At 42.9% G+C, this 6,377-nt stretch overlaps 1 pseudogene; it reads right to left on the reverse strand.

Moving 5' to 3' along the window:
- Window positions 1-5,700, reverse strand: part of LOC103608879 — an 11,638-nt pseudogene extending 5,938 nt beyond the window's left edge.
- Window positions 5,701-6,377: the final 677 nt, after the last annotated feature.

The following is a 6,377-nucleotide window of genomic DNA, read 5'->3' on the forward strand; positions in this document are numbered from 1 at the left end:
GACATGACTCCAGGACATGGGGACCACCAGTGACAAAGCCAGATGTCAGAGCATGTGTCACACACATGTAAGGCCTTCGGATTGACTCTCTCAGGTGTTTCTACTAAGTGAGTTTATCTTTGCTGCCAGCCCTCTGGAACTACCCACTCAGGTCTTGATGGGCTATTTTTACATGTAAGAGAATGTCAAATGAATGTCTGTCTTACCCTCCCCCTTGAGCAGAGCCTGATCCAGACTCCAGCCTGCTGGACATGACTCCAGGACATGGGGACCACCAGTGACAAAGCCAGATGTCAGAGCATGTGTCACGCACGTGTAAGGCCTTCGGATTGACTCTCTCAGGTGTTTCTACTAAGTGAGTTTATCTTTGCTGCCAGCGCTCTGGAACTACCCACTCAGGTCTTGATGGGCTATTTTTACATGTAAGAGAATGTCAAATGAATGTCAGTCTTACCCTCCCCCTTGAGCAGAGCCTGATCCAGACTCCAGCCTGCTGCATGAGACAGCAGACCCCCGGGGAGGGCAAGGACAGCTTCACTTGGTTGTGAGAAGGTGTGAGTCTCCCTGGTAGAGGGGTCAGGGCTTCCAGTGTGGACTTGGGTCAGGAGGACTGGGGGGACACGGCTCTGTTCATAGCAGTAGGTCCTGATATCCAGTAGTGCAACAGCTGGATTAGCGTCAAGAACATCTTGCTAATATTGACCCTTTTCATTTCTGTATGAATTTTAGAATCCGCTTGTTAAATTCTGCTAAAAATTCTTGATAATTCATTGAAATTTACAATGAATTTAAAGATTAATTTTAGAGAAAACTTCACATCTTTCCTATACTGAAACTTCCAGTTTATGAACACTTTTATTGTAGCCCTGTTTTATTTGAAAACATGTTTAAGTTTCAGTGTAGAATCTGTCACTAGATTTATTTCTTCAGAGTAAGATGTATTTTTGATGCTACAGTCAAAGGTATCATTTTTTTTTTGTCTTTTTTGTGACTGGTAAGGGGATCGCAACCCTTGGTGTGGTGTCGCCCACTCCGCGCTCAGCCAGTGAGCGCACCGGCCATTCCTATATAGGATCCGAACCCGCAGTGGGAGCATCGCTGCGCTCCCAGCGCTGCACTCTCCTGAGTGCACCATGGGGCTGGCCCAAAGGTATGATTTTTAAGATTTCATTTTCTATTCATTGCTGTTGCATGAAGTAACAACTTAATTGTTTAAGACAGAAATACTAACTTATTGTTAGGTACATTTCATTTTTTAAAACACATTAATTGACGTACAAATGACTCACAATAAATTGCATGGGTATGAAGTATAAAATTCCATTTTAGCACATGTGTGCACCCATGAACCCATCATCACGAGCAAAAGCGTGCACGGACCCACAGTCCCACTAGCAGCCTCACACCCTGTGACCCTCCTGTCACCCCCCCTCCCCAGACAACTCTTTTGCTCTCTGTCACTTCCCATCAGTTTACATTTTCTAGTCTCCATAACTGCATTCATACAAGGTGTACTTTTTATCTTTTCATGTTTAATCTTTTTAGCTTTCACTCAGAATAATCATTTTGAGATTCATACATTTTGTGTCAAGAGTTCATTTCATTTTACTGCTAAATTGTATTCCATCGTACAGCTGCACCCCAATTTGTTTATTCAGTGACCTGTTGATGGACCTCTGTGTTGTTTACAGCATTTGCTTCACACAAACAAAGATGCTTAACTGTTCTGCCAATTTGAGGAGAGGCGTATTGAATCCCTAACTACATTTGTGGGTGTGTCTGTATCTTCATGTAGTTCTATCACAATTTTTGTTTCATGCATTTGAAACTCTGCTGTTAGGAACACAGAGTTAAAATTATAAGTCTTAGAAGAAAATATGAATAAATCTTATATTGAGTTAGGAACCTTATATAAAACATCAAATATACAAGTGACAAAAGACAAAATAAGTATACTGGACACCATCAAAATTTAAAAGTTGTGTGCTTCAAAGAACACCCTCAAGAAAGTGAAAGGACAATCACAGAATGGGAGAAAGCATTTGAAAATCATACACATGACAAGGGATTTATATCTAGAATAGATTAAAAGCCTTTATAACTAAAAAATTGGGAGGAAACCCCATCAAAAAGGGCAAAGTATCTAAAAATTTCTCTAAATAATACATAGAAATGGCCAATAGTCATGTGAAAAGATGCTCAATGCCATTGGCCACTATGGAGCCACAAAACCATAATGAGAGAGCACTTTACAGTCACTGGCTTGGCTGTAGTCAAAAGGATGAATGTTGTGTGATCATGGGGGAGCAGACTAAACGTGGTCACAAAAGTCGTAAGAGAGCCTGAGTGGCTATGTTAATATCAATCAAGTCTATTTCAGAGAAAGAATATTACCAGAGATAAGAAAGTCATTTATATTGAGAAAGTGATCCCTTGATGAACAGTACTTAAGTTATAAAGTAAGCCTATTTTGGATCTCATTTTGTAGTATACTTTGGGGGTAACCCAAGCCATAAAAATGTTTTGAGCATCACAATTCACTTGTACCTATTTATGTATTACGTACATATACTATCATTAATACAACACTAGTAAAAGGTTTTTTAAAAATTCTTCTTGTTTAGGTAACAATAAATGTAAATCGAGTTCCCACAATTTTCTTCCCACACTTTAGTAGATTGCCCTGGCCATTCTCTGGGGTGTTCACGTCCTCCCTGAGGTCACTGCTGGGGACCGTGGGGAGCCCATGAAGCAGTCCCAGTAGGGTCTGAACGTCCTCCCAGGCCTATGGCGTAGAAGTAATGCTACAGAAGAGTGGACGATGGCTGGAGGGGAAGTTACAACCAGACACCTGAAAAAGAGATGACCACCTTCATTAAAGTAACAGCAATGGAGAAAAGAATCAGGAATCAGTCCTACAGCAGAAGCAGCAACAGAATTTGTCATCAATTTCCTGAGCGGCTTCACTGAATGTGTAACTGGGTAGATGCTGGAGCCACATACTAAGATTTGCAAACCAGGAAGAGATGGCCAGGGCGGGTTCTATAAAAGGTGGACCTAGGGCAGTTCCAGACCTTGAGGGCTTCTGGTCTAGCTGGAGATACCCGCAGATGGCAGACAGTTTTCACTGACCTGTGAGATGCAGAGGCAAGAGCGGTACAGTGGCTGCAAGAACTTGGAAGAGGAAGGACACGGAAAGGTGAGAGGAAGGGTTTTGTGGATGACGCGATCTGAACTGACTCATGACAGATCAAGAGGGGCAAAGAAGGTAAAGGAGCAGGGACAGGGTTAAAGGTCAATGCAGCCACAGTGAGCACGTGACAGGAGGCAGAGTCAGGAGCAGCAGGATATGTTCAGGAAAATAAGTTAGATTTAGTTCCACTGGAGAATAAAGTTGCACGCTGAATTTCTCATCACTTTTCCCAGTAGACTGGAGATCCCATGGAAGGAAACTGCCCTGTTCAAGCTGTAACCACCACATGTGTCATATCATGTGGGTGCCATGGTGCAGGCGGTTCTCACTCTGCACAGTTCTCATAAGCACAGATCTCAGTGATGCTGGCAAAGCACTTCATGCTACGGAATACTCGGAGAGATCTCACAGCACTGAATGCTCAAAGTTTAGTTAAATAACAGTTTGAGTTTCAAATTGTTGTCTCCACAGTGCAAACATTGCTACTGATGCCTCGGTCACAAACCTCTGCACAAACAACAGATGCACAGCAGAATCAGGGCCAACCATGTCACTTCTTGATGGCTGATCACTGTGCACTGGCTGCTCAGTTCATGCACAGACAGCAGAGCGTACAGTTGTGTTGCTTCTTAGTTTCCCAGTAATAAACCCATATGACAGTTTACAAAAATGGACAACTGAAAGAGAGAAGTGGCCAACAAAGATGAAAGGGCAGAAAAGAAAGAAAAAGGTTACAGCAGAAGAAGAAAAATCCACATCTATTTAAATGGGGTGATAAGAGCTGACTGTAGGATTGTGGACACAGCCAGGGAACTTGGGGAGGTGAACCTGGCAATACAAATGAGGAAGGTGCTTACGACTAAGTGAACAAGTGCCAGCACAGAGCTCCATGTCAAAGGAACTCTCTGAGATATTTTGTGATGCTGAAGCACAAAGGATAAAACGTTGGAAGCTGTTCCAGACTTATGAGTGGTTATGACAATTTTCCAAGGCATAGAAAAGATGCTCACTCTGTGTCATATGATAGGAAGGCAAGAGAGCTCCATGTCAAAGGAACTCTCTGAGATATTTTGTGATGCTGAAGCACAAAGGATAAAATGTTGGAAGCTGTTCCAGACTTATGAGTGGTTATGACAATTTTCCAAGGCATAGAAAAGATGCTCACTCTGTGTCATATGATAGGAAGGCAAACCTTGTGGAAACTGCTTTTGATAATTTTGTTTTAAAAAAACAACACTTTAATTCTCATTGTTACTAATGTTCATAAGTTACAGTATACTAAACAGTTATTTGTTTTATTGGCTTTTTTTCATTTCCTTGTATGTGTGTACGCGTGTATGAAACAGTGAGAGAGCTCTTAATCCTTGGACAAAAAATGTTAAAGGTCACAGAATAATTATACTCTGTTCCATTGATTGTTAAGATCACTTTACAGTTTCAGCTTTCATGGTCATTTTTATGGTCATGTCCTACCACGCAAAGTGAGGCGTGCTTGTAAATCAATAACTAGTTGTTGGATTAAAGCATGGTAGAAATTTTAAAAGGAGATGGGGAAGATATCATGTTCACAAAATCTTCTATTTTGTATTGAAAAGCTACTCATTTAGGTGTTCTACATTTCCTCAGGTTCTCATCTATTTCTGTGTCTGCATTTTAACATATAGACCTTGAAACACCTTACAAATCTATTGTAAGGCAAAGTGGGTATTAACAGCTTCCGAGTCTTGCTCATCTGCACTGCTCTTGAAGGAGCGTAGAGGACTGGAGGGTGCAGCGGAGTGGGAAGAAAGGGAAATGAAGTCACGAGAGATCTGCATGGGCCTACAGCTCCTGCACTCGCACGCCTTAAACCCACGGCCCTCAGCCAGGTGAAGACCTCCCTGTGGCAGATGTTCTCTGGCCCTTGGGAAGGGGCGGAAGGGCCATGCAGAGGCAGTGCAGCCTGTCCTCACGTGGTCCTCCTGACCCCTGTGTGCACGCACATGTATCACCGTTCAGAGAATGAACGCAAATCTCCTCGTATATTGACTCAACAACAACTTACTTCTCTTTTGAACTAACAGAAAATATGGAAACAATTGATTATACAACTCACAGTACAGGAAGAATAAAACACCAAGGTGTGAACACAGCCTTGCTGTTTGTCGATGTCCCACTAAACTGTTGACACTTTGAGCACCCACACAGGGCTCAGCACAAGGGATGACGGGGTCTAATGCAAGGGAATATATTAATCATTGGTTCTAACTTAGTCTGCGTTTCCCAAAAGGGCCTTTTGTGATGAAGTTACTGTGATGGAGAGAACAGCACTGTGCTCTACTTCCGGCTCTGTCACAGCACATGGGTGACCTGAAATGTGTTATTTATTCCCTCAGGCCCAATACGCTTTTGAGCTTTCACACCTGCCACCACAAGCTCACTCCTCTGTCTGGAGTTCCTGACCTCAGGCAGTGGTGACGCTCGCCCAGCTGTCCAGCTGGAAATCCAGCAGTCATCCCTGGCTTCATCGTCCTCACGTACAGAGGGTCATTAAGTCATATGTATCTACTTTAAAGCCCTGCCCGTGTCCACCTGAGTAGTGCCCCAGCCTCACTGCTCTGCAATCCATCTAGAGCACTGCCCAAGATCTTTAGATGTCTTCAGCATCACCATTTACCTTCAAATATATAATACCAATTCACGTATATTGCTAATCTTTTCAGATGTGAGTGGTGTTGATGTTAGTTTCCCCATTGACTAACATGTTGATGGTTCCTGCCTCCTTCGGGATAAAATCCAAACCCTACAGCAAAACATTTATGCCCCAAGTCTATGCTTGATCTCATGTCCTCCGTTTTTCCTTGGACTCTCCTTTCTCCTCACCAATATGCTGCACTGCTTTCCAACCATGCAAAAATACTTAGTTTTCAGGACTCGACATAATGCTTCATGTCTCACCATCAAGGTTTCTCAATCACTGCACTATTTACATTTTGGACCAGACAGTTCTCTGTTGTAGGGGCTGGCCTGTGCATCACAGGCCGTTTGGCAGCATTCCTGGTCTCTACCCACCGGATGCCAGTAGCATGCCCACCCCTAGTTCTGACAACCCAAACATCTTCATACCTTACCAAACATCCTTCAAAAAATGGCCCTAGTCGAGAACGACTGTTCTTTGCTTTTGTAAACACTCTTCCTTTTGCCT

The sequence above is a fragment of the Galeopterus variegatus genome, unplaced genomic scaffold (genome assembly GCF_000696425.1).
Source record: "Galeopterus variegatus unplaced genomic scaffold, G_variegatus-3.0.2 Scaffold8944, whole genome shotgun sequence".
Taxonomy (NCBI): Eukaryota; Metazoa; Chordata; class Mammalia; order Dermoptera; family Cynocephalidae; genus Galeopterus; species Galeopterus variegatus.